Source organism: Stenella coeruleoalba (genome assembly GCF_951394435.1).
Source record: "Stenella coeruleoalba genome assembly, chromosome: 5".
In the NCBI taxonomy this organism is placed as follows: domain Eukaryota; kingdom Metazoa; phylum Chordata; class Mammalia; order Artiodactyla; family Delphinidae; genus Stenella; species Stenella coeruleoalba.
The window spans coordinates 15,836,606-15,859,058 of record NC_137150.1 but is presented as its reverse complement, the minus strand read 5'-3'; the positions used below and the strand labels follow the sequence as shown (position 1 = coordinate 15,859,058).

The 22,453-nt window shown below is 36.4% G+C and overlaps 1 long non-coding RNA gene across 1 annotated transcript; it reads left to right on the top strand.

Moving 5' to 3' along the window:
- The first annotated feature begins 1,972 nt into the window (after positions 1-1,972).
- On the top strand, positions 1,973-14,264 carry LOC307187349. The gene is made up of 3 exons (XR_013828588.1): positions 1,973-2,242; positions 10,507-10,569; positions 13,935-14,264. It is a non-coding gene; the product is annotated as an uncharacterized lncRNA (long non-coding RNA).
- The last annotated feature ends 8,189 nt before the right edge of the window (positions 14,265-22,453 follow it).

The following is a 22,453-nucleotide window of genomic DNA, read 5'->3' as shown; positions in this document are numbered from 1 at the left end:
ATTTGCTTGTAGTAGCCTCTTATTATGCTTTGTACTTCTGTGGTGTCCATTGTAACTTCTCCTATCTCATTTCTAATTTTATTTATTCCTCTCCCTCTTTTTCTTGATGAGTCTGGCTAATGATTTATCTATTTTGTTTATCTTCTCAAAGAACCAACTTTTAGTTTTATTGATCTTTGCTATTGTTTTCTTTGTTTCTATTTCATTTATTTCTGTTCTGATTTTTATGATTTCTTTCCTTCTGCTAACTTTGTGTTTTGTTTGTTCTTCTTTCTTTAGTTCCTTTAAGTGTAAGTTTAAATTGTTTATTTGAGATTTTTCTTGTTTCTTGAGGTAGGATTGTATTGCTATAAACCTTCTTCTTAGAACTGCTTATGCTGCATCCCACTGGTTTTGGATCATCATGTTTTCATTGTCATTTTTCTCTAGGTATCTTTTGATTTCCTCTTTGGTTTCTTCAGTGATCTCTTGGTTATTCAGTAACTTATATTTTAGCCTCCATGTGTTTGTGTTTTTTTACATTATTTTCCCTGTAATTGATTTCTAATTTCATTGTGATGTGGTTGGAAAGGGTGCTTGATATGATTTCAATTTTCTTAAATTTACCTAGGCTTGATTTGTGACCCAAGATGTGATCTATCCTGGAGAATGTTCCGTGTGAATTTGAGAACAAAGTGTAATCTGCAGTTTTGGGGTGGAATGTCCTATAAATATCAATTAAAACTATCTGGTCTATTGTGTCATTTAAAGCTTGTGTTTTCTTATTAATATTCTGTCTGGATGATCTGTCCATTGCTGTAAGTGAGGTGTTAAAGTTCCCCACTCTTATTGTGTTACTGTCGATTTCCTCTTTCATAGCTGTTAGCATTTGCCTTATGTATTGAGGCGCTCCTATGTTGTGTGCATAAATATTTATAATTGTTATATCTTCTTCTTGAATTGATGTTATATCTTCTTCTTGAATTGATCCTTTAATCATTATGTAGTATCCTTCCTTGTCTCTTGTAACATTCTTTATGTTAAAGTTTATTTTATCTGATATGAGTATTGCTACTCCAGCTTTCTTTTGATTCCATTTGCATGTAATACTTTTTTCCATTCCCTCACTTTCAGTCTGTATGTGTCCCTAGGTCTGAAGTGGGTCTCTTGTAGACAACATGTATATGGGTCAATACATAATATTGAGCAGAGTTCCCTGTGCAATACGGTAGGTCCTTGTTGGTTACCTATTTTAAATATAGCAGTGTATACGTGTCAGTACCAAACTCCCAGTCTATCCCTCCTTCCCATCCTTCCCCTCGGTAACCATAAACTCTCTCGCCTCTTATACATCACTGCTTAAATTTTGCCTTATCAGTGATGCCTTCCCAGATCACTCTAAGTAAAATAAAGTAGCAAATCAACCCATCCCCCCATCCAGCATGCTCTTTCCCCATCATCAGCTTCATCTTCCACCACAGTGCTCATCACTATTTGACATACTACAGAGAGTTATCAGATTACTGTTTCTCTCTCTCTAGGATGACATCTCCATGGTGGAGGACTTTGTTTTGTTCTTTGCTGTGTTCTTTCCCCTGTGCCAAGAACAATGGCTGCAACATAGACTTCTGGTACTCCATACTACAGTCATCCCTTGGTCTCTTCAGGAGATTGATTCCAGGATTCCCATGGATACAAAAATCCGTGGATGCTCAAGTGTCTCAAGTATAAAATGGCATAGTATTTGCTTATAATTTCCTCCCATAGACTTGAAATCCTCTCTAGATTACTTATAATACCTAATACAATGTAAATACTATGAAAATAATTGTAAAATGCTATGTAAATTGTTACCTGTGTGTGGCAAGTTCAAGTTTTGCTTTATGGAAATTTTTTGGAATTTTTTTCCAGTATTTTTGATCTTTGGTTGTTGAATTTAAGGATGCAGAACCTGTGGACAGGGAGGGATGACTGCATGAATAAGTACACAGATAGGTTTTACTTTTTGTTTTAGCACAGCCTACTCCTTCTTGGACTCTAAGAAATCCATTAATTTTGCAACTTCTTTTCCTTCTGATTTTTGCAGAAAACACTCCTCTGGTTCCCGTAACTTCTTCAGTAACTTCCTGCCTCCAGGATATTTCTCAGTTGGCAAATAAGCCATGACTAGCAGTTAGGCAATGTGCTGAAATGCATAGGATAACATCTTATCAGTTGGATTAAGACAGTATGTTAGAACAGGTGGAATGAACCTCTTGAAAAGGTAAATATTGAACAGCTGTACTGTGTTGTTTATGTTAAAGTGTGATTTTTGTGTTATTCATTAGGCTTCATATCTGGAAATCTAGTCACTTAAATATGACGTTACCTGTGTTTCTGTCTTTCGGGTAGACAAGTCTGGATCTACAAAGTTGGAGTTCCTCAAGCCCAGTGTTAAGACCAAGATATGTGGTGGCTTAACAATATTGTGCATCACTAGATAAAAATTATGTACCTTCTTGCGCTGATTTTCTTTCAATATTTGTTCAACAGAATTAACAGCTGAGGCTGGGTTCCTGAGAGGAAAAAAAATTAAGAAAAGACAGCTGTTGAGAGGAGCTGTCTCCAGTCCATTGTCATGAGCAATTCCAATTCCATTCAGCTTCCAAACTTGGACTCAAGCTGGGCAAAATGAAAGCTTTGCTTTTCCTTTTTGCCAGCCTTCTTAGGAATACATTGTGGGATTTCATCTGTCATATCCCAAGTAACTTAACAAAATATTCCTTTCAACCTCATATTATAGTTACACAGAGAGGAGTTCAATAAATATACCTTCTCCAGCAGAGACAGTGATTGTTCTGTGCCCTCATAGATTGGTGCCCTGGGCCAGGGCCCAGCTGGCTGACCCCATGATGCAGCCTGCCAGGATCTTACAGCTCTACATGCTATTATTTAGGGAACCAGAGAATGTTGTTCTTGCCTAAAATGATATTTCTTAGCCGCTCACAATTGAATCTAATCTTTCAACTCTGCTAATTAAAGTAGCCCTTCAAAATCACAGCGATTTTATTATTATCATGGACAGAACTCAAGCTTCAAAAAAGAAAAGCTAGAAACTGTGTTTTTTCCCCAAATCTAAATTAACATTTAATTGTTTAACTCAGGATTAGTTAGATAATAAGTGAATCAATCAACTGCTTTTGTAGTTTGTTTCATTTGTTTTGTTTTGCATTTCATTTGCTTTGCTGGACAGTTTCTAAATGGCCTCTGGTGAGGAGCTTTATTCAGTCCTGTGGGCCATGCCAGGGGGTTATGGGGGACTCTATCCTGCAGAGAGGTCAATGCCGATAGTAGCACAAAGGCAAAGGCAGCAATGACAGCTGGAGTGTTGGTGCATTGGTAGATACCACAAGAACAGGCAAGGACAGTGAGACAGCCAAGTTCAAAGCCCATGTAAAAAGCTCAGTAAGCTTCACAGCTGCATTTGTTCAGTTTCATCACCACCATTTCCAACTAGTGGAGCTGGGTAGTGGGGAGGTTGGGCTATGTCTTAGTTTCAAAACAATAGGTTTATCATCTATTTAAGACTTTCCTGTAGCGAACAGGAACTAAGTTCAATAAAATTGCCTATTTTTATCTTTTCCCTTTTTTTCTCATACTTGCTTAAATAATTTTATTCAGCACAATTCCTAGAGAAAGGATCTTATGCTTATGTAGATAATACCTATTTTATTTTTACTTTTTTATTTATTTATTTTTACAGTAGGTCCTTGTTGGTTGTCTGTTTTAAATATAGCAGTGTGTACATGTCAATCCCACACTCCCAATCTATCTCTCTGCCCCCCACCCTGGTAACCATAAGTTCATTCTCTAAGTCTGAGTCTGTTTCGTATTGATAAAAGAGAGGAAAAGGAAGAGGTTACTTGGACACCTGTCAGCACAATGTAATTGTGTCCTGTATTGATTAGGGCCCAAATAAAGTCTCAGGACTCCTCAAATAACCCTAAATCGCCCTAAGGCCCTTGGTACAAAAGCTGAGTGCTATATCTCTATGCACACTTAAGTATTTCTCATTCTAAAATTAAGTTAATTTTGCTAGTATAACCCAAAGTCAGCTACCAGCACACTTAAATCTTCCAGCCTCCCATGGTTACCATATGCTTCAAGATTTTAATAAATTTGCTCCCAACCCTTCTCATTGTAAAGTAGGAAAACCAGCACCTCACCAAAACTTGGGACTAGTTAAAGACACTAACCTTCTACTTCCACTGAATTCCATACATTTACATTTTATCACCTTTTCCATTGCTTAATCACCCCACTGAAATGTAACACAAGTCCTAATACTTTAGGGTACTACCAAGGTAAGGCAGTAATACTATACCACTTTATTTCATTTTTAGGTAGATTGATTTTTCTCCTCATGAGTTATATTTGCACACTTCTTTGTGTGCCTTCTATTTTGGGGGGTTGCCCGACATTGTGAATTTAACCTTTCTGTGGCTGAATATTTTTGTCGTCCTATAAATATTCTTGACTTTTGTTCTGCATGTGGCTTTTGGGAACAGTTTGATCCCTTGGGGCCTTGCTTTTAAGCTTTGTTAGATGAGATGAGAAATAAGGTTAATCTTTGCCCAACAATGAAACAAGACATTTTTAGAATTCCAGTCGATGCCCCCTAAGTTATGAGGTTTTCTACCTTGGCTGTTGGGTAGGGTAAGTGTGCTATCTCTGGTCCTGTGTGGTCTCTGAGCACTGTGCCTTTTAATTCTTCCATGTGTTTCTTTCCGTGAACTCTCATTTATGTGCTGATCACTCTCTGTTGAACCCTTGAGGGGAACCCTCTGCAGACCTCTGGAATTTTCTCTCCCTGCAATTCTCACTACCCAAATGTCCAGTATTCTACTTTGTAAACGCTAGCTGCCTGGCTTCCCTAGATCCACCATTCCATCTCCTCCATTTAGGGCGAATGCTGGCTCTGCCTGGATTTCATCTCCCTTATGCCTAATCTTCAGGCATGAAGCTGGGGCAATTTTAGAGCTCACCATGTTTGTTTCCCAGTTCTGAGGGATCGCTGTCTTATGTTGCTGTTGTTCAATGTCTTGTGTGCCTTTGTTTCATATTTTTTTTTATCTTACCTGTTTCTTGGCAGGAGAGTAAATCCAACTCCTCTTACTCTATCTTGACTAGAAGCGGAAGTCCTCTGAGGCTATATTTGAAATTAATCCTATGAATCAACTACTAATTCCCTCATTCACACCCTCTCTACATATAAGAAAATCCAGTTCCCTTGTCATCTCTTCTGGTTAACTCTCCCTAATCATTCTTTTACCCTCCTCCTCCACCTCATCTCTGGCAAAATTTATTGTTCCTTCTCTGATTTGGCTTATTTTATGCTTGTATTCTCTTCAGCATTTGTCACAGACCTAGGTATTATTTTTCAAATATACTACCCAAATAGTAACGAAAATACTAATAAATCATTTTTTAAACTCTACAAAATTAACACTTTTGTCCCAGCTAGTGAAACAATGAAAAAGATATTTAAAAAGTAGATTTTAGTAAAAAATAACAGATCATATACTTTTACTTCCAATATATCTCTTGTATTCCTTCTTAAAAAAAAAAAAACAACAGTAAAGAGAAGTTAAAAAGACATTGACACACTAATCAAGACAGTGTGATACCAATGGAGAGAGAGAGACACGTAGATCAACAGAAGAGAATAGAGAACCCAGAAAGAGATCCACACAAATATTCCCATTTAATCTTTGACACAGAGGCAAAAGCAGCTCAATGGGAGAGGGATATCCTTTTCAGTGAATGGTTTTGGAGCAATTGGACATCCATTAGAAAAAAAAATAGCTCTGACCTATACTTCTCACTTAATATAAACTTTAACTCAAAATTGATCACAGACTTTAACGTAAAACATAAAACTATAAAACTTCTAGGAAAGAACATAGGAGAAAAATCCTCAAAATCTAGGACCAGCAGAGTTCTTAGACTTGACACCAACAGAATGATCCATAAAAGGAAAAATTGATAAATAGGACCTCTTCAAAATTAGAAACGTTTGCATTGCAAGAGACTCTGCTATAAAGATGAAAATACAAATTACACACTTGAAGAAAATACTTGCAATCTCTTATCCAACAGAGGCCTTGTATCTAGAATATATAAAGAATTCTTAATATTCGGCATGAGAAAAAAAATAAACAAGCAATCCAATTAGAAAATGAGCAAAAAGATAAACACATACATTTTACCCAAGAGAAAAAACATATGACAGATAAACACACAAAAACGTGTTTGGAATATTTAGCAATTAGATAATGTAAATTATAACTATAATAAGATACCAATATACATCACAATGGCTATAGGTTAAAAAAAATAATGACGATACCAAATGCTGGTGAGGATGCAGAGAAATTTAATGACTCATATATTGCTGGTAGGAATGTACAGTAGTACAGCCATTCTGTAAAATAGTTTGATACTTTCCTTCAAACCTAAAAATGGAGTTATCATATGATCCAGCAATTGCATTCTTGGGCATTTATTCCAGAGAAATAAAGACTTATCTTCACACAGGAATCTGTACACAAATATTCATAGTAGCTTTATTATTAATTGCCAAAAACTGGAACCTACTCTGATGTTCTGCAGATGGATGATTAAATTGTGGTATGTCCATACCATGGAATACTACTCAGCAGTAAAAAGGAAGGAATTATTAATACATGCGATTATTTCCTTGGAGGAACTGCAAGGAAATTATGCTGAGTAGAAAGAAGCTAATCTCAACAGAATACATACTACATGATTCCATTTAAATAATATTCATGAAATAACATAATTATGGAGTTGAATAGCATATTAGTTGTCAGGGTTTAGGAGCAGGAGGAGAGGGGATGAGTGTGGCTATAAAGGGGTAAGAAGAGTCTTGTGATGGTATAGCTGCATATTTCGACTGTGGTAGTAGTTACACAAGCCTATTTATCTGATAAATTGCATAGATACAGACATACACACCAATAAGTGCATGTATAACTGATGGATTCTGAATAAGCTTTAAGCCAATGTCAACTTCTTGGTTTTCATATTGTACTATAGTTGTGTAAGACGCTAACATTGGAGGATGCTGGGGGAAGTGTGCACAGGACTTCCCTGTACATTTCTTTGCAACCTCCCATTAATCTACAATTACTTCAAAATTTAAGAAAGGCATTGACATATAAGAACACAGAAGAACAAACTGTAGATGAGAGCAACAAAATTTTGAGGATTTGAGAAGGAGATAACTGAAGAATATCTGGCTTAGTTGAAGAGTTGAAGCCTAAGCTCACAGAATAGCAACCCAATTTTTGCTTCAGATCCATAACCCCCTAGAATATAAGCAATTGATCATACCAAATACCTCTAAAAGTAGTAAGGCATAGTTCTCAAAACAGTACGATTGTGGGAAGTTCTGATTAAGAAACTGACAGACTCCCAGAATCCTCACTCTCTCTGTGTAGTACGAAAAAGTCCCAGCAAAATTCCGGAAACTTACTTAATAGAGGGTCTCTGAACATAGTTAGGGATTGAAGTAATATATTAAACAGGGAGATTAAGAGAATTAGAGGTATTTGAGGGTATTGAGGGTAATTGAGAATTTGGTTCTCTTCACCAACCTCACTCTTCATTTCTTCTATCTATGATAAAGCAGCAGCCAGTCTTTACATTATTTTTATTATACTTCCTAGTCTGTACAGGCTGGTATAACAAAATACTACAGACTGGGTAGCTTATAAAAGACAGAATTTACTCTTCACACATCTGGAGGCAGGAGGTCCAAGCTGCCAGCATGGCTGGATTACTGGAAGGTTATCTTTTGGGTTGCAGACTTCCAACTTTTCCCTTTGTTCTCACATGGTGGAAGGGGCCAGGGATCTCTCTCTGACCTCTTCTTCCTTATGGACATTATGACTTCTTCCTTATGGACATTAATTGCATTCATGAAAGTTCCACGCTTGTGATCTAATCACCTTCCAATGGCTCCACATCCTAATATTGGACATTTGTATTTCAACACATGAATTTTGGAGGATAAAAACATTCAGACCATAGCATTAAATAAATATTATTCGCTGTTGAAACAATAGTGTATGTTTATTAGGTTTCATTCTTATATGACTTTTGATACTGAAGGCAATTACTACTTCATTATATTTAAACCTGCTTATTTTCTTATATAGTTACCATTGATTATTTTTTGCAAATGCTCTAACATATCTGTTAAATACCAGCCAATATTTTCCCAAAGACACAAATACTTCAAAGCAGCTAACAATCCCGTCATTTAATTTTTGCTTTTTGTTTTGTTTTAACTGACGATCTGCCTCCTACAGATATCTGTTTCTTGATTCAATATAAACTAATAGTTTTTTAGTCTTAAAGCACACTAATCATGCCAGAAGTTCCCTTTTTTATCTCCTGTAATAAAGACACTCATCCCTGAATCCTCTCATTTTCTCTTTCCTGCTTTAGTATGTCATTTTTTATGAATTATAAATTTGGTCACTTCCTAAGAAAGGGTATATGAGAGATAAGTTTTAAAAATTATTGCATATCTGAAAATGCCTTTATTCAATCTTCATATTTGACTTGATACCTTGGCCGGGTATAAAATTAAAGGTTGAAAATAATTTTCATCAGAATTTTTCATACCTTTGTTCTACTGTCCTTTGAATTCTAATGTTACTGATCAGATTAATATTTACTTTGTGAGTGTTTTAAAGTCTGCCTCTTAACCCCAGGCATACTGAAATTTCATTATAATAAGACTTTGTGTGACTATTTTGTGTCATTAATTTTACTGGGCATTCAATGGGCTCTTTCAACTTAAAGATAGAAGCCCTTCAGTTTGGGAGTAATTTTTTTTTTCTTTGACCATTTCCTCTCCTCTTTTTTTCTCTTCTTTCTCTAGAATTTCTCCTAGTTGGATGTTAACCCACCTAAATGAATCCTCTAATTTTCTATTTTTTAAATTATTATTTTCTATCTCTTTGTTGTTTGAACTACTTTATAGATTTTCTGTAAAGATTTCTAATAATTTTTCATACTGTACTTTAGTTCCTAATTTCTTTTTCTCTGATTGCTTTAAAAAATAGTTTCCTGTTCTTATTTTATGAAAGTGATGTTAGTTGATCTATTTGCCTGTTTTAACTGGGTCCAATTTTTAGAAATATTTGTTTGTTTTGGTCTCTCCATGGGAATGGATTTCTTCTCATGTATGTTACTCCTTCAGTAAATATTTATATATATGATCCAAGTTCAGAAAGCTCTGGGTTGTAAGGGAGAAGGCTGGGGCAGGGGAACAGGACTCAACTAGTTGGCTTCACTTAGAGTGAACTCCTCCATGTATTTAGGAAACTCCCAAACATCTAGAGGTCTTTTATCTGAAGTTTTTCAGTTTTTTTTTCACAGACTCCAATTTTCTGCCAAGAAAGATAAACATGGAAACCAGTATTCTGGAAGCAAGGCTGAGGAAACGGACTATGGGTAGAATAGGGGATGCATGTAGACCAATTTTATCACCCTGTTTTCTTCCTAAAGCTCTGTTACTTGGTATTCACTGGTTCCTGAGTAAACTTCTCCAGATACTAAAATTTTTTTCCCTTAGTGTGCATTTGTGGGAGAGTTAAGAGACTTTAAACAATCTCTGAGTGTTCAGTCTTTAGACTGCCTTCCACTTTTCATGTTACCTGCTTCCCCACATACAGAGACTCTTGGAGGATTTGTGAGGTAAACAAGCTCATTTCCCATCAGAACACCCTCTTGTGGTCAGTTAGTTTTGGGCATTCTCTGCCCTGCTATGTCAGTAATCCCTCCTGCATCTTATTTGACTCTCTAAAAATTGCTCTAATGGTCTTTCTGAAATTATATTTTCTGTTTTTCTCTTCATCCTCATTTGTTAATTTTTTAAAGTTTTAAAAGCCATTTTTATGGTGTTTGGGAGGAAGAGGAGATAATCACCTGTGGTCAAGTCTTCACATTTAACCCAAAGTTAGCAAATACATTTAAAAATATTACTAGACGCATGTTCACTTCTTATTTTGTGTTTTCTTAACCATATATACTAAATGAACGTGGATGGAAACAGAACATCGTATAGGTATCTGAGGAAAAAGTCCTCATGATGAAAAAGTTAAGAAGTCCCTAGTCATGTGGATGTTCTGGGTGAAGGGTCACTAGAGGGGAATCCATAAGTCTTTGGCAGAATCTAGATGGTAAAGGGACTAAAGTGGCCAATTACAGACTCCCACCATTGCAAAGCCATTTTCTATAGTTTCTACCACAAACCAGAACTTCTTAGTGGACATGATTCAGCCTCTCACTTGTATATTCATAATGGGTCTGAACTACCAAGCATAGTGTCTTTCTATACTCATACTTCAAAAAAGTACAATCCTAACTGCTACAAATAGTAAATGGGCAGTGCATTCAATTGCAGATGGATATTTGTAATGAGAATTTATCACCTTTTTTTCCTTCCTTAAGGCAGAAGAAGCAAACGCCGAACTAAAATGCCTATAGCATAAGTTGAGGGATCTTCCTGAGCAGGTAGGAATTTATTTAGACTCCTCATTTAATGTAGCATAAAAGCACAATGAAATGTGCTTTAATTTAATTTAATTTAATGAAATGCAGGAAATGATTTTCATCATCAGTGTGCTTGTCTTGTATCTTTTTCTTGGTTGAATAAGAAATGTAGGTCGTTAGGTATGTTGTATATGTAAGCAAAATAAGATATCAATCTTTATATTTTCTATATTCTCCTATGAGAGCGATTTTTACTTTTCCTGAAAGAAAAATTAATATATATATGACTCATTGTTTAACATAATAATTAATAAGGTAGTATAAGTGATATTTTTGTCTACTTTTGTGACCCAAGAGAAAAGTCTCTTAGAAAGCTATATTATAAAACTGCTTAGAAAGAATTCTATTCTGGTGGATTTTATTGTTTGGATTTGAATGTATTACCTTGAAAACTAATAATAGAATTCAGCAATACTTATTTCATCCACAAACCCCACAGACAGAAAGAGGGCAAAAAGTAGGGGAAAAATGAAGCTTTGTACAGCAAAATGTTTTAAATGGGAAGTTTAAGGGAACAAAAGATCTGATGAACATTAAGCTATCATAAGCTGAGGTTTCAGCCAGAGGCCCATTGTCCACAGAGAGAAGTCGATTGCTTTGGCTTCCCATCATCCACTTCTGCTCTGGCAAACACAGTGTCTGCCACCACAATAGTATTTCTCCTCCTTCTTCCTTGCCAAGAAAACCTTGACTTATTAGACATTAGGAAAATTGATTCCTCATCTAAGGTGGGCATGTTACCCAGGTATAAGGGGAAGTTTTCTGGACAGTTTCTGGGAAAGAATTTTGCTCCCTGAAAGTAAAGAAGTACTCTAAAAGAAAAGGTTCTTTTCTGTGTGATTCAACCCCTTGTTCCCTGCATTGGGGGATTGAGGATACTTGGGGTGTGAATGACATGATGGGAGCTGTGGCAGCCATGTTGACCCTATGAGGCGAAGGCCTAGAGACTGACATTTAGCCCTGATATAATTAAGCTGCTGGATCAAAGTGAGTAAGTGCTTACCACCAAACTTCTTGATAGAAAACAAAATTCCTAATTACTTAAGCCACTGCCATTTACATTCTTGTTATTCGCGGCCATTAGCAATCTTAATTTACGCCTGCCTCTCCTTCTTTGCCACCTGCTCTAGTACACTTGTCACCACTCTACCCTCTAGCCATGTAGAACAACTTGCATTTCCCAAGATGTATCTTGTTTTTCTGCCTGGGTTCAGCAGCAGCTTCGTTCTGAATGCCCTCCCCCTTCTATTATCCTCTGAAATTCTGCTCACCTTTCATTTAATGACATGTCACTTTATGAAATTTCTTTTATAAAACTTTCCTGTCACTAGTATCCTTGCCACCCACCACCCTCATCTTTTGTTTTACCCACTACAATCCGAGCAGAATATACCTTTTTGATAGTTATCTGTGGTCAGGTCTTTTGTCTTCAAACATACTGCAATCATTCCTACCTTAGCCCTACTCTAGAAGGTAGCTTCAATTCCTACCCTTTCTATTCCCTTGCCAGCAATGTCCCACCCGAACATCTCTTCATGGTTATTTGCTTTCGCTCCTTCAGGTTTTAGTGTCAAGCTCTACAATGAACCTTAAGTTCAAAGATAGCAAGATTGGGTTCCTTTTGTTCAGCATGGCATCCTCAACACATCTGACACAGCCTTGAGTTGAGTAGGTTCACAATAAATATTTGAAAATGAATGAACTGAACTCTGTACTTTAAATGGGAAGCTCTTCAAGGTCAGATATGGTATGTATTCATTTACATAGATTATAGAATCCAGCTAAATGCACTTACAGCCTTCGGAAGACATGAATGCTCCACAAATGCTGAATGAATGGATGGAGAGATGGATGACTGGCATAGCAAGTTTACTATTTTTTTCCTCTGATGAAAAGCACATACCTATTTCCAGGAAAAAATTTGCTTCTGAATAACAGGAGCGGCAACCCTTGTGAGGTCAACTCTTTGAAAAGTAGATTGATATCTGTAAATTCAGGGCTTAACTTTTAGCAACCTTAAGAGCACACTTATTAAAGTTAAGCAGTTTTAGGACAACTTTGTTCCCAGAATCTACAAATTGGAAACCTGAGAGGTCAAGCCATTGATTGCATTTTGATGGAAGGATCTGTAAAAATATTGCCCTTCCAAATATTTCTCTCCAGAATAGAGATAGCTGCACCACTAAAAGGTTTATGATAGATCATTTTAGTCAGTGGGATTTTGGAGTGAAAACTGGAAAATAATCATGAGAATTTTGGCTTAAAGTGAAATATAACTCTCTTTGGAAAGTTATCAATAGAAAAATGCTCGAAACGTCTAAATGTTAAACAACAAAGTTTGAAACTTAATACGAATCAAACACCAAGAGCAAGGAAGGCAAACAAAACCCTAAACATTCGCAGAGACATAACAACTGTGAAACAGGAAGTCGTTCTGAGAATTTTTCAGCATTTTCTTCTTTGCACAACTTCCTCTAAATATATTGATACTCCATCCCATCAGTCAGTCTGAATCTATCTGATATCAAATGCTCATAAAGGAATTAAAACAAGAAGCCATTGCTACAAAAATTTCCTGCTCCTTTTTTGCCTTTGAATTGACTGTTTAAAACATTCTGATTTAACCACTAAAAATAATCTACTTCAAAACACATATATGTTTCAAGATACAAACTTGAATCAAATGTAATTTCATTTCTTGGAAAGTGAAGATTTACACTGGTGAAATGTTGAGACTAAAATACATATTAATTTTAAGTACTACTGTGTGTGTTACAGCAAATGTTCTAGAAGACTGAGAAATGGAAAGCTACTTCAGAGTAGGGCGATCTCATGAATAAGATTGGATTTGTGAGGCTTTAGAATATTACGAGGATTGAGTAATCAGAGAGGTGAGAGAAACCAGATGAGCTCCATGAGCAGTATACATGTTAGGAGAGTGAAGAGGTTTACAGCCTGATACTAATGAAGCCATATTACAGATTCAAACAGATCACTGCAGAAGAGAAGGGGATTCTTTTTTTCTTTTTACTGCTGATGTTAGGATGTAGGGATGCTGACTGGATTTCAATGTCACCTTTGCTGACAGTGGTGAATTGGGTCATTAGAGGAACATATTCACGGCCTGTTTGCTGAGGCTCTTGGGGTCTGGTTAGTGAGACCAAATTGAAAGCTGTAATAGACTTCACAGGGTCATTTAGTATTTATTGCTTCTCTCTTTTTTTGGCTCTAAATATACACATATAAACATTGTTTGGATTGTTTTCTTGGAGAAGAGCGTCTTTTGGGATGCATCTGATGATTAACTTTATATGTCATTATAACAGAGGAAGGGTGAGATGACCTTTCTATCCACTTAAGGAGTTCTTTGCCATTTGAAGAGAAAGTAAAGTCTCTCATCTTACAAGTTCAGTGATGCTACCTACCATCTGAGCCACTGGAGCAAAAGTATGCAGCAAGTGACATTTCTTCAGATCACGGCAGCCAAGTCAAGAGCATTCCAGGGTAATTAACTCAGATCTGTTACTGTATTTAATATGTGGATTCTTTCAGCTTATTACTAAGTGTGACATTGTGCAAAAACGGGGAGGGGAAAGTCCAAAATTCAATGTGGAGAAAAATATTAAAAATAAAACAGAAACATATGCAGGCAAATGAGAAGGGATTTTATAGTTGATAAAAATCTGGACTAACTTTCAGAGACACATTGTACTGTTTCTAGTTCTAGATATTTGTTAAGTTGGAGGCTGTGACTGATCACTCAAGAACCTGAAAATAAGAAAAACAGGAGAATTATGAAGCATATTTTCATTGGCATTTTAGATTAACCTTTCATGCTTTGTTTATATTATAAATAATACTCCTATTCACTGTAATTCATTTTCTACATGAAGTGCCGAACAAACAACTTCATTTTCAAAGTATTTATAAATACATGATTATATTCCATAAAGTTAGATCATTTTTAAAAATAAATGACACATTTTCTTACAGGATATTTTATTAACTGAGCTTCCTTTATGTTTTCCTTGGTCAGGCAAGATGAAATTGAATTGCTATAATACAAATTTTATATCAGAAACTTATTAACTTACATGGTTCATGGGGTCTGCATTTTGTTTACTTTGATCACAAAAAGGCATTATCTTTAAAAAGAAAACTTACAAATTCAGATGCATAATAATGAAATGTAGTGGTTGAGAAGTTGGAAACCATCCGTGAATCAAATATGCAATCTCCATTTGTTGGAAAGAAAAGATTTATACTGGTGACAAGTTTAGACAAAAATACATATTTTAAATTACTAATGGATGCATTACAGTAAATGTTGTAGAAATAGATGGATTTCACATTTTTTTTTAATTTTTAAAAAATTTTATTTATTTTATTTTTGGCTGCGTTGGGTCTTCGTTGGTACGCGCGGGCTTTCTCTAGTTGTGGCGAGCAGGGGCTACTCTTCGTTGCAGTGCACGGGCTTCTCATTGCACTGGCTTCTCTTTGTTGTGGAGCATGGGCTCTGGGCACACAGGCTTCAGTAGTTGTGGCACACGGGCTCAGTAGTTGTGGTTCACGGGCTTAGTTGCTCCGCGGCATGTGGGATCTTCCCGGACCAGGGCTCGAACATGTGTCCCCTGCACTGGCAGGTGGATTCTGAACCACTGTGCCACCAGGGAAGTCCCGGATTTCACATATTTTTATACATAGTAAAATTACATTAAAATTAGTTATTTTAACTTTTTATTGGAGTGCTCCTTTCCTCTCTTCAAATTAAATAAACCAAAAATAATATTATTTTCTGATGTTTAAGATAGTGCTTGCTAAGATATTTTAAAGTAAACTTGTTGCTCATTTCTGTAGAAATGCATGATGTTTCATGCCAGGAAAGAGGCTGAGATCACCAAAATTGCCTATTCTTGCCCCTGCCTCTCACTGCCTCAGACCTAACCATTGTCCTACCACCTTTTTCTTCCTCTTTTTCCCATCCTCTGTCACTTTGGTCATGAGAAGGAAGGAGCAAGAGTCGAAAAGAAAGGGATAAGATAGGAGTAAATCCCAAGATCTAGGAAAGGTTAGGAAAGAACTTGGAGATATTTTCATCTCTTTATGGAGGTGGAGGTGAAATAATTCAAAGCATCAACATTTATTTAATGACATCCATACATAAGACAGTAAGAAAAAAATCCCCATGTGCCAAAGTGGAGCATCAATTCCTACTCTCTTCCCTCTCCTCTCCCATGCCCCAAATGTACTTCACAAACAGCATTCCACATTTCTGGGTTCAGACATATAACTGAGCCCAAGTCACATTCTATTGGAAGACCAGGGACAGCCTTGGGGCAAATGAACCAGTGAGGTTTGATTTTGGCAAGCCCTATCTCCCCTTGGCTGTGTCCCCTCACCTTACTCGGTTCTTTTCCAGGTAGCCTGAAATTTTAAGAGGGGCCTGGATGCCCCTCAGCTGCCCTGCTCTTCCAGGAAGTCCCCAGATAAAACTTACCTTTAGGTCATCCACTAATGATCTCCCTGATATGAATGAATAACTGAATGAGTTACTAAGTATTAATCTAGTAGTACTATGTTTAAGTTTATGGGGATGTGTTAAATCAAAGAAATGGCTAAAAGACCACAATGAGAACTTAGAGCACTAAGGTTGATAAAATGTAAGAAAATATTTGACTTTGAAGAACCACTTAAATCCCAACATACTAAAGGTCACAAACTCTATCACACATGATTAGAACTATGGAGTGGGGAGGTTTTGTTCTATATAGCAGAGGTCAGCAAACTATGACTCTTGGACCAAATCCAGCCCACTGCCTGTTTTGGCAGGTAATGTTTTATAGGAACACTTTCATGTTATTCCATTCTTTAGTATGTTGGCTGCTTTCATGCTACAATGGCAGAGTTGATGAAGACCATATGGTCCACAAAGCCTAAAATATTTACTATCTGACCTTTTTAAGAAAAAGTTTGCTGACCCTGCTCTATAGGAATAATGACATTGAAAAGTATGGCAAATTTTTTACCTTATTTCTTCTCTTTCTTTTTCTTTCAAACTTTTTTTCTTTAATTGTAGGACAGAGCAATTCAGACTTTTAGTTTGAATATTTAGCCAGGAAATCTTATTTTAAAAGCTGAAAGTAATGAATCACGGTCATCTTAAAACATCTTCAATTTCTGCTGCCTCTACACTATAGATATAATTGAATGAGAGTTTGTAGTGATTGCCTTGCTTTGGTTATATAACTCCAAATCAATTCTTTTTTTTTTTTTTTTTTTTTGCGGTACGCGGGCCTCTCACTGTGGTGGCCTCTCCCATTGCGGAGCACAGGCTTCGGACACACAGGCTCAGCGGCCATGGCTCACGGGCCTAGCGGCTCCGTGGCATGTGGGATTTTCCTGGACCGGGGCACGAACCCGTGTCCCCTGCATCGGCAGGCGTACTCTCAACCACTGCGCCACCAGGGAAGCCCAAATCAATTCTTATTTGGCTTCCTTTAATCACTTCTAATGACTGATCATTCAACATACTGGGAATTTACTCCTAATACAGTACAGAGAAATGCATATTTTCTTATCTTACACCACTAATGCATCATATGCATAAAGAAGGAGGCATAGATGTTTAGAGTTTATAAATATTTTCATGACGTTACACAAAATATAACAAAAGACCTGGGTCATCATTATTTTGATTGAACTTTAAAATTACAAAGTGAAGTGGCCAATACTTTTAAAATATTAAATTATCTGGTGCATGTATAGCCCCTTCCCCACCTTTGCATTTCCCAAAACATGCTTCCCAGAGATTGTTTTATATAAGTAGGTTAAGAGAGGAAAGGATAAGGATAAGCTTGGGAAAGGAAAAATTAAATGACTGTGCTCACTTTAGGACCTCTCAGAGATTTCATATGAAAATATTCATTGTTAATTGCAAAAAGAGAGTAGGATAAGCTTTATTCTTTAATTCATTTATTCATTCATTCAACAAATGTTTCTGGAGTTTCTAATCTCTGCCAATCACTGTTCTAGGTGTTAAGAATAGAGCATTTCCAAAAGCTCAAAGGTTATGAGGTATCTCTCAGAGGTTTAGAAAAGTCTTGGAAAGAATTCATGAAGGAAAAAAATTCTGAAGGTGAGTGGAATTATAAGTAGAGTTGTCTAGGGGAGAGGCATTCTACTAACTAGAAATACATGACTAGCAGATGGATATAGAATGAGGTTAGTATACACTTACTGAATTTAATTGAATTACATGGAATGGGACAATTGCAATAGCATAACGAAATCCTCTGCTTTGAAATGGCACCTTGCATGTGTTGTCAGTTTGTACACGTACATGTTCACACACATGTGCACACCACACACCAAAGTACTGAAATAGACTTCATTTTGGTGCCAAGGGTTGGAAAGTGGCGTTCCATCTCTCTCTCTGCCTATAGTAATGAATTCATGTTTGTGTGCCTGGTAAACAGATTTGCAAGTTGTATTACCTAGTTTAAACTAAACTAACTCTCACCAAATGGACTGGTAAATTAAAAAGCTTCCTGCAGGGAAGCTGCAGGTGGAAGATAATTCCCATAATGTAAACAAAAGCAAAAGACAAGAAAATGGCAGAGCAAACATGTCTTCTACTCCTTGTAGAAACTCTTCCTCAGGCATATCATAAAGTAAAAATGATGACCTTGTGATAAGTGTCAAGGTGTCAGCCAAAAAGTTGAAATTGTCAAGAAGACCATTGAAACAGAAACTTTAACCACCGCTGCTAATGAAAAATCTTATTCTAAGTATCCGCTTTGTCTTTTACATCAGTTAATGATGTTAAGTAGACAGCTTGAATGGCAAACATTTTAAATCTGCGCATCCAAAGCTATTTTTAATGACAACCAAAAGGCTTTTTGCTTTTGTACAATTAAAAGTAAAATAAATATTTACTCATAATAGGTTTATCTCATCCACATAAAATTCCATATTTCTACATAGAAATTTTCCATAGAATTGGACATGTCTATAATTTATAAATAAATCTGAAAATTACATATATTAAACATACATGCTAAACATGTTTAGAGATGGGGTGAGCAATTAACAAGTTTGGAAAACACTCCTTGGTCGACAGTAATTTTAGGCAAGAAACAGATACATTGTGTATACGTTTCTTCTTTTTATTTGTTAAGAGTTGAGCTGATGAACCTTGTTCATCAAGGCTGATGAGCCTTGTGTAGCACTTATTCTTTTTTAGATTTTTAGATTTCTCCAGATGCTTGAAATAAGTCTTGAATAAGCTCAGGAAAATATAGTTAGCCAGTGGTAGATTATTAAACATCTAATGCTCTTTTTGTTAGAAATCAGGTCATTTGTTAAGCTGCAGATTAAAAAAAAAAAACAAGTAAAAAACCCTTTTTTCTTCAACTTAGAATGAATTTATTGTAATTGTAGATTTTGTTAGAAATAAAGCCATTAAAGCACTTTAGCAGGCTGGGTTTTCCATTAGCTCCTTTCAAATTCTTTCAGCCCTGCACAAACCCCCTAGTTTCATTATGTAAAAGAGTGATTTACCACTAATCAGCAGTTCCAATGACAACGAAGACGTGTTTGTACGTTCTAAAAGTAGATTAATTAGACTGTACTCTATGATTTGCCACACGACCCGAGCTAATAAGATTATTTTGAAACATGTGTTGAGCTACCAGGCTTCATTTATTGAAAATTAGTTAGAACAATTTATATTATAGGATAAATAATCAGCCATTTACCAAAGCTAGTGGAAGAATCTCCTTTGGCATTACCATTGCAGAGGTCAAGATGTGATGAAATGTATAAGAAGACTTCCATGAAAGTATTAATGACATATCCTAAATAAATCGATAGCCCATTAGTGTAGTCTGGGGTCTAAAATAACAGTGACAAAGACTGTCTCCTTTCCATATGGATGTGTATCTGTAGCTGTTAGGAGCACAGCCTAAGCAGGGTTTATCGGCTGTGAGATTTTGGGTAAGTTACTTAAACTTCCATGCTTGCATTTCCTTATCCTTGAAATAGAAACAATAATAATACCTTTTTCGTATGGTAGTTGTGAAGATTATTAAATGAAATAATACAATTAAAGTTTTTATCAAGTAGAGGATTAGGCATGTGGGTTTAATTTTATGGTAAACACAACCAGTTACATATTATGATGTCATACTTAGTATTTGGGCTTAATTGTGTATTATCAGGGATGTAGAAACTTTCAGGTGTGGTAACATCAATATGAACACACGTTTTTTACCCTATACCAGGAGATATTAGTTTTGATGAATAACGAATACAATTTCTTAGCAATTGATGTGATATTTCCCCTAAATCTCTCCTAAAACTGACCAGTGACTGAAATGGTTTATAGCCAGTGTCATGGTCATGTGTAAGGAAGATCCTCCAGTGAAGAAATTTTAAAATAATTCATGTGAATTGCCAAAATTGAAACTGCTTTGGAGCCAGCTGTGATATCGCACCTCCTCACTTTTTTGTTTTTGTCTAAACTGATGTCATAATAAAAAGAAGGAAGCTGAAATAACGAAGGTCAGGATGTAGACACTGGGCCTCATTCTTCCTGTTTAAATATTTTATCAACTCTTGAGTAATAGAAAGGTGTATTGATCCAAATTGATAATGAACTTCAAAGTCCAAAATATCATTGAAGAGTGGCATTTATGAAAATTCAGATGATAACCCCTTGAAAGTCCAAGTCAATCCAATTCAACCAACATGCCTCAACAATCTCTTGGGTACCGAGCATTCGACCAGCTTTGTGCAGTATTTTAAAGGTGGTGGCAGCAGCTCAATTAGCCAGCACGGAGGACCTAGTGGCAACGTCTGTGGACGTCTTCTTTCCTTGTCACTGACGCTTCGGCTCCACTTTGTGTGTGTGTTTGACGATTGTTTTCGTGTACTCTATATTCTTTTCATCGTTGAAAATGAGAGCTGGCACTTTTAAGGTATTTTCAGTGAGAGCCATGCCTCCTTACTAAGGTTAGGGAAAACACTGACCTTGAGTACCACACTGATAGATGACAAAAGAAACAGAGATCAGCACGTGCCTTTCTTCTAGACTTTTACCTCAACATAGATCGACTATATTATTGATATCCATTTGGGAAATCTGGAGTTCTAAAGGATCAGGTGTAGTAGTTTCCCAGGAATACTACTAACAGAAAGTACAGCAGGGTTCCTACTGAAGCACAGCTTTCATTCTCTTTGTCCTTTAGTTTATATAGACGGAGGTGGAGCTGTCCCTGGAGTTTCATGCCCAGGTGAGGCTAAGATCACCCCTCCCATTTTCACACTCTCATTAACCCAGCCTACCAATGGTTTCCTAGCCAGGTTCTGTGCTACATTACGTAGTTTCTCCTTTCTTTAATATACCTTAGATAGAGCTAACTCTGGTTAACAGGTTTCACTCCCTGTATCATATATAATAACTTGGTTTGACTTTCTAGCAGTTGAACCCATCATATTTGGAAGAAATCTCACATTGTATGAATTATAGCAGGAGGCTGGATGCGGTCTCCTCTAGAGAATGTATGTAAAGGTAATCTCCACCCCTCACTGCCACCCACCCTCAGCAGCTATGGAACAGGGGAGTAACCTATGTTCTGCTAGCCAGATGTTCCTACTTATCACTTTGAATCCCGAGTGAGTGATATAAAAAAACAGAAGCCATTTAGAAATTATACACTGTGGCATTGTAGTTCGGTGAGCAACATGAAGTAGACAGCGGGAACAATTCTGGAGTGCCAGCATCTCCCTAATGACACTATTTTGTTTTGTATTTGATATTTCCTTGGTGATTCCTTTTGTTCAGCCCTTCTTGGTTACAGACCATTTTTTGAGACTGTTTACAACATTAATACCCATTCCATGAGACTCTGTGACATTTTTCCTTTTTGACTTAAATGTGACCCACCAGAATTTCGTCTTTACCTGTTTCTCTAGACTTATTTCTAACTATACCCCTCAACAAAAACCATACTACATAGTGCTTGTCATCCTACCAAAACATTCTTATGACAAATGATTTGTTCTCTCTCCCTCTGCCAAGATACCTCCTGAAATTTCTTCCATTCTTTAAGTCCCTGTGTGAACTCAACCCTCTCCAATTTGGAATTATTCCCTCACTAATGAGAAGGCAGCATGCTATAGTGGAAGAGAGCCATTGCCTTGGACCCGTGCCAGTGACATTCCATTGCACTTGATCTGGACTCTATAGTTCATCTTTCTTCCAGAGTAATGTTTCAATTTATTTAGGGTAGAACAATTCAAAAGTTATGAAAAAACTGTATGCACTCATCCAATCAGTATCGTTCCATGTTTCTCTAGAGATAACATAAGAATTCTTTGTGAAGTAATAATGTTTAATGTATCAAATTTTAATTTTATAAAGTAAGAAGTAACTCATAGTGAGCACTCATTAAGCATCTGAGGTTTGTTGAACAAAGTACCAAAGAGATGAGACTTTTTTTGTTTCTTTTCAGATTATTTGAAATAAATCCAATTAACAGTCCACAAGCGCTTGGTGTATTTTTTAGTTTTCTGTTGACCTGAGGTCTGATCACTCATGTTCAGAAAAGAAGTCTAACAAGAAATGTCAGTCTATTCTATGAACACCTGTGATATAGTTTCAATAAATTCTTTTGTGACTTAAATTAACCAGAGTCATTTTCTGTTGTCTGCAACCTAAGCTGGGTTTCTGCACTGGGTTCTACTCAAAAACCACCTACTTCTGTATTACATAGAGAAAAATCAGATCTACACTAATCAGTTTGACTTTTAAAACCACCACATATGCCTGAAAAAAATTTAGTCA